This window comes from Schistocerca americana, chromosome 1 (genome assembly GCF_021461395.2).
Source record: "Schistocerca americana isolate TAMUIC-IGC-003095 chromosome 1, iqSchAmer2.1, whole genome shotgun sequence".
NCBI classification, from domain to species: Eukaryota; Metazoa; Arthropoda; class Insecta; order Orthoptera; family Acrididae; genus Schistocerca; species Schistocerca americana.
In genome coordinates this window covers 587097247-587103001 of record NC_060119.1, presented here as the reverse complement: position 1 = coordinate 587103001, position 5755 = coordinate 587097247, and the positions used below count along the sequence as shown (strand labels likewise).

Here is a 5755-nt window from a genome sequence, read left to right as displayed (position 1 = left end):
CACACAGTTTTAATCTGCCATGAAGTTTCATATCAGCGCACTCTCCGCTGCAGAGCTAAAATCTCATTCTGGAAACATCTCCCAGGCTGTGGCTAAGCCATGTCTCCGCAATATCCTTTCTTTCAGGAGTGCTGGTTCTGCAAGGTTCGCAGGAGAGCTTCTGTAAAGTTTGGAAGGTAGAAGACGAGATACTGGCAGAAGTAAAGCTGTGAGGACGGGACGTGAGTCGTGCTTGGATAGCTCAGTTGGTAGAGCACTTGCCCGTGAAAGGCAAAGGTCCCGAGTTCGAATCTCGGTCAGGCACACAGTTTTAATCTGCCAGGAAGTTTCATGTTTCGTTAGTTATTGAATGCTCCTCGTAGCACAGCGATATGTCCCTCTTCATTAATTTTGTGCTGTCAAGTACTTAAATATGTCTCGCGGTAGCGTTCTCGCTTCCCGTGCACAGAGTCCCGGGTTCGATTCCTGGCGGGGTCAGGGATTTTCACCTGCCCCGAGATAACTGGTTGTTGTTGTGTCGTATTCATCATCATCATTCATCCCCATTACCGTGGGAGGAAGGCAACGGCAAACACTTCCATTAGAACCTTGCCTAGTACGGCGGTGCGGGTTATCCGCATCGTTCCCCTATGCTCTGCCAAGAAGCATGGGACTTCATTTCCATTCCGGTACTCAAATAAGGGTGCCATGTAATTATTATTATATACCGAAGGCTGTACAGCGTGGAAATGGCCTATAAGTGCTTTGTCAAAGCTAATGCGAGTACAAACGCATTTTTCAGTGATTACTATTTGGTGGCACCCGCTTAAATTAGTAGTATAGGTGGAGGAGTGTGTAGATTGCAATATGGTATCATAGACTGAACACCTGGACTGGAACAGGGGCACGTAAACTGAGAGTTTCAGCAGTCTTTGACGGTACAAGATGTGCCAGATACTCCTCATATGGTAACCGTAGGAATAACAGCCGTGTTACAAGGTGCTGTGATGGTAAGAGCACTATTCAGATTGTGGTGTCACCGCCAGACACCACACTTGCTAGGTGGTAGCTTAAATCGGCCGCGGTCCATTTAGTACATGTCGGACCCGCGTGTCGCCACTGTCAGTGATCGCAGACCGAGCGCCACCACACGGCAGGTCTCGAGATACGTACTAGCACTCGCCCAGTTGTACAGCCGACTTTGCTAGGAAAGGTTCACTGAGAATTACGCTCTCAATTGCCGAGACGATAGTTAGCATAGCCTTCAGCTAAGTCAATTGCTACGACCTAGCAAGGCGCCAATTATCCTTTGCTATGTATCTAATGACACACATACTGTATCAACAAGAACAATGTTCACCAATTGTGGATTAAAGTTAAGTATTCCAGCAGCTACGTACTTTTCTTTATAGCATTCATTACGTATCCTGTTTCAGACCTCACGCCAGCCTGCGTGAGTTTAAGTGCGTGCCTTTCGGTTACCCGTCACTGTGGACTGGCTGTGTTGTCAGTCCACAACATTTTTGGCGACGAGGATACAAACGGTCTCCTTTATATATAACTAATTTACTTGTGTCATGGCTTCGCCACAATCTCCAGATGTACTGTCCGAATTTTATCGCTTGCAGAATCAGCAGACGCAGGCGTTATTGGATGCCCTTGGACAGCTCGTCCAGGGTCAACGTGCAATGCAAAACGATGCGGCAGCCGCCGCTCCACCGCTACCGCACCCACAACATGCAGTTGCACCACCGTTTCGACAATTCGATGCGGCGATGGAAAGCTGGACGGAGTGGTCACGCCAATTTGGATTTCATCTCGCCGCCTACAGAATTCAAGGTAACGAGTGGCAGCCTCATTTTTTGGCGTGTGTAGGGGTGCAAACGTACCGTGTGATAGTGAAATTATTTCCCCGACGCGACGTAGCAACTCTGTCCTACGAAGAAATTTTGTCTGCTTTAGATGCCTATTTCAAGAAATCCGTCAATGTAGTTGCAAAAAGGTATACGTTCTTTCGTACGAAACGTAGGGCCGGTCAGACTAATAGGGAGTGGGTTGCAACATTGCAAGGCCTTACTCGGGATTGTGCTTTTGAGTGTGAATGTGGACTCCCTTATTCAGATACTATGGTACGTGATGCAATTGCACAGAACGTTTCTGATGTTCGTATATGGGAGCAAATTTTGAAACTAGTCAATCCCTCCCTTCAACAAGTGAGACGTATTGGATAGGCAAGACACACTTGACTTTGCTCAGGAATCATTTGAAACTTCGCCAGCTGTGTGTCACATTAACCGGCCCGCCGGGCGAGCTGCACGGAACTGTAAACAGCCCTCGCGCACGTCTGCGCAGCCACGTGTCCCGCGCCAGCATGCAAATGCAGTACTAAAGTCATGCCCGCAGTGTGCTACTAGACATTCGCATGAGAATTGCCCATCACGCCAAGCTATTTGCTTTTTCTGTAATAGAAAAGGACATGGTCAAAGTGTTTGCCAGAAAAAGCTCAGATCGGACACTAGAAACCATTCCAGGCCCTTTGCTTCACGCCGGAATCGAACCAAGAATACTCAGGCTCGTGCACCTTCGCCCATGGACATTCATGTAGTTAATTCCACTCCGCCCAGTGCCGCTCCCTCTCACAGTGACTGTTCATCCCACAAAAAGTGTGCGTCGACATCGATGGAAATCACGTCAAGTCGCGAGTGATTCTGTACCAGTGTCTGTTCACGTTGCACAAAACAGTCGCTCTTGTCGTCAGCAGGACAATAAACTTTTTGTCGACTTGGACACTAATGGCGACGTGATCCCATTCCAGCTCGATACCGGAGCTGCAGTTTCATTGATCAATAAACAACTGGGCACACCTCCGTTGCGTGCTGCAAATGTTAAGTTACATAGTTATTCCGGACAGCATATCCCTGTGTTAGGACAGTGCAGCCTTCTTGCAACATACAAGGGACAAACAAAACTTGTGTCATTTTACGTTCTTCGTTCTTCTTCTGCAGTGAACTTGTTTGATTTAGATTTATTTCAGTTGTTTAACTTGTCTATAGTAAATAAGGTCCTATCAGTGAACCAGACTGTGCCTTCAGCCAGTGTTTCTCGTCTATGTGAAGAATTTGCAGACATTTTTGCACCGGGCCTTGGTTGCGCTAAGAACTATAAAGCACATTTGGAACTGAAAGTAAACGCGCAACCGAAATTTTTCAGAGCGCGCAATGTTCCCCACGCATTGCGTGATGAAGTCGCAAGAACATTAAACGATTTGGACTCGCAAGGTGTGATTGAACGTGTGCAGGCTTCTCTCTGGGCCTCACCCTTAGTAATTTTGCCAAAACCTTCCGGAAAATTGAGACTTTGTGTGGACTTCAAGGCTACGGTGAATCCACAACTAGTGATTGTGACTCATCCTCTACCGCGCCCGGAAGATCTTTTTGACAAACTGTGCCCGGGTAAATATTTTTCGAAGTTGGACCTAGCAGATGCGTACTTGCAAATACCGGTGGACTCCGAATCACAGCGCGTTTTGGTGGTTAACACGCATCTTGGTTTGTATCGATTCAAAAGACTGCCATTCGGGTGTGCATCCGCCCCTGCATTGTTCCAGCAATATTTACAAACTGTTTGTGCGTCGGTCCCTACTGCAGCAAACTATCTGGACGATATTGTGATCTCCGGAAAGACAGAAGAAGAACATTTAGCCAACCTCCGAACATTATTTCACGTCTTGCGACAAAATGGTCTTCTCTTGCGGAAGGACAAATGTGTGTTTTTTGCTCGTGACTTACCATATTTGGCACATGTAATCAATGCCCAAGGCATAGATCCGAGTCCAGAGCACCTCCGTGCCATAAAAGACTTGCCTTCGCCGCAGAATTTGAAGCAGCTACAGAGTGTGTTGGGAAAACTTAATTACTATACTAACTATGTGCCGCAAGCCTCTTTCATTTTAGCTCCGCTTCATCGCTTACGCCGTAAAGGTGTTCCGTTCGTCTGGACGACGGAATGCGAACGCGTCTTTCGCCAGTTGAAATCGGCGTTGCTTTCCAATACTTGCCTTACGCCATTCGATCCCCAGAAACCCCTTTTGTTGATGGTAGATGCGTCGGATTTCGGGATCGGTGCTGTGCTTGCGCACAAAGATGGATCGCTTGATCGCCCTATTGCCTTTGCGTCCAAATTGCTCTCATCTGCGCAAAGAAATTTTTCACAGATCGAGAAAGAAGCTTTGGCTCTGGTATTTGGTGTTACTAAGTTTCATGATTTCTTGTATGGTCGTCACTTTACCATCATCACAGACCACAAACCTTTGACATCGCTTTTTCATCCGAACAAGCCTGTACCTCCGCGTACAGCGCAGAAATTCATTCGCTGGTCTATTTTCCTCTTGCAGTACCGCTACGATATCTTGTATCGGTCCACTGCTAAGCACGGAAACGCCGATGCGTTGTCCCGTTTGCCTGCTGAGGATAGAGCATTCGATTCTTCCGAACTTGCTTGCATGTTCATTGATACGGAAACCGATGACGTGGTCGAATCGTTTCCGATTGATTTTTGTCGTGTAGCAACACCCACAGCTGCTGACCCTGTCCTTGCTACAGTTTTGCGTTTTGTTGCTACGCAATGGCCTTTGTCGAAGTCACGGATCGAGGATCCGTTGGTTCGCCGATTTTTTGCTCACAAGGAGAGACTTTTTGTACGAAATGGTGTTTTGTTGTTGCGTTCTGATAATGATCAGTCCAGAGTTGTGGTCCCACGTTCGTTACAGTCCTCTGTCTTACGGCTTCTCCACCAAGGACATTGGGGTATAGTGCGAACGAAACAACTTGCTCGTCAGCACTGTACTTGGTTCGGAATCGATGCTGCGATTACGAATATGTGCTCTTCTTGCATGGTGTGTGCTGAACAAAAATCCGCACCGCCGCGGAAATTCTTTGCATGGCCGACAGCCACTTCCCCTTGGCAACGCTTGCACATCGATTTTGCTGGTCCATTCTGGAATGCTCGATGGTTGGTTGTGGTAGATTCATTCAGTAATTTTCCTTTTGTTGTCCGGATGTCTTCCACGACGTCATCTGCCACCATACAATCGTTGTCTGCTATCTTTTGCATTGAAGGTCTTCCACAGACTATTGTTTCCGACAATGGCCCACAATTCATGTCCGCAGAATTTCAGTCTTTCTGCAAGGCCAATGGTATTCAACATCTGACATCCGCGCCGTTTTCGCCTCAGTCAAACGGTGCCGCTGAACGATTGGTCCGGACTTTCAAGTCACAGATGTTGAAGTTGAAAGAGTCGCATTCTCGGGAGGACGCGTTGTTGCTCTTTTTGTCATCGTATCGCTCTCAGCCCCGAGATGGTCGCTCGCCGGCTGAGTTGCTCCACGGTCGTCCTCATCGAACCTTGATGTCTTTGCTGCATCCGCCGCATCAGGTTCCTGTGCAGCGGCAGACTCCAGTTTTTGCACCAGGCGACGTTGTATTCTATCGCAACTATCGAGGTTCACGGCGTTGGCTCGCAGGGCGCATTCTTCGCTGCCTCGGCCGCGCGATGTATTTGGTTCTGGGGGCCTCTGGTGAGGTGCGTCGGCATCTCAATCAGCTGCGCCTCTGTCGTCGCACGGGTTCTGCCGCTCCCCGTCTGCTTTCAGCGACGGTGCCGTCCGGTCAGCGCCCTGGGGACCCATCTACTGGCTCGCCTCATCCCCAGGTGTTACCGACGCTGCCTTCCAATTTGCCCCATGGCGACGCGCCGCCGCCGCCGCCTGTTCTCCCG

The 5755-nt window shown here is 48.6% G+C and overlaps 1 non-coding gene across 1 annotated transcript; it reads left to right on the top strand.

The window, feature by feature from the left end:
* Positions 1-229: 229 nt before the first annotated feature.
* Positions 230-304, top strand: Trnas-uga. The gene has a single exon. It is a non-coding gene; the product is annotated as a tRNA-Ser (tRNA).
* The last annotated feature ends 5451 nt before the right edge of the window (positions 305-5755 follow it).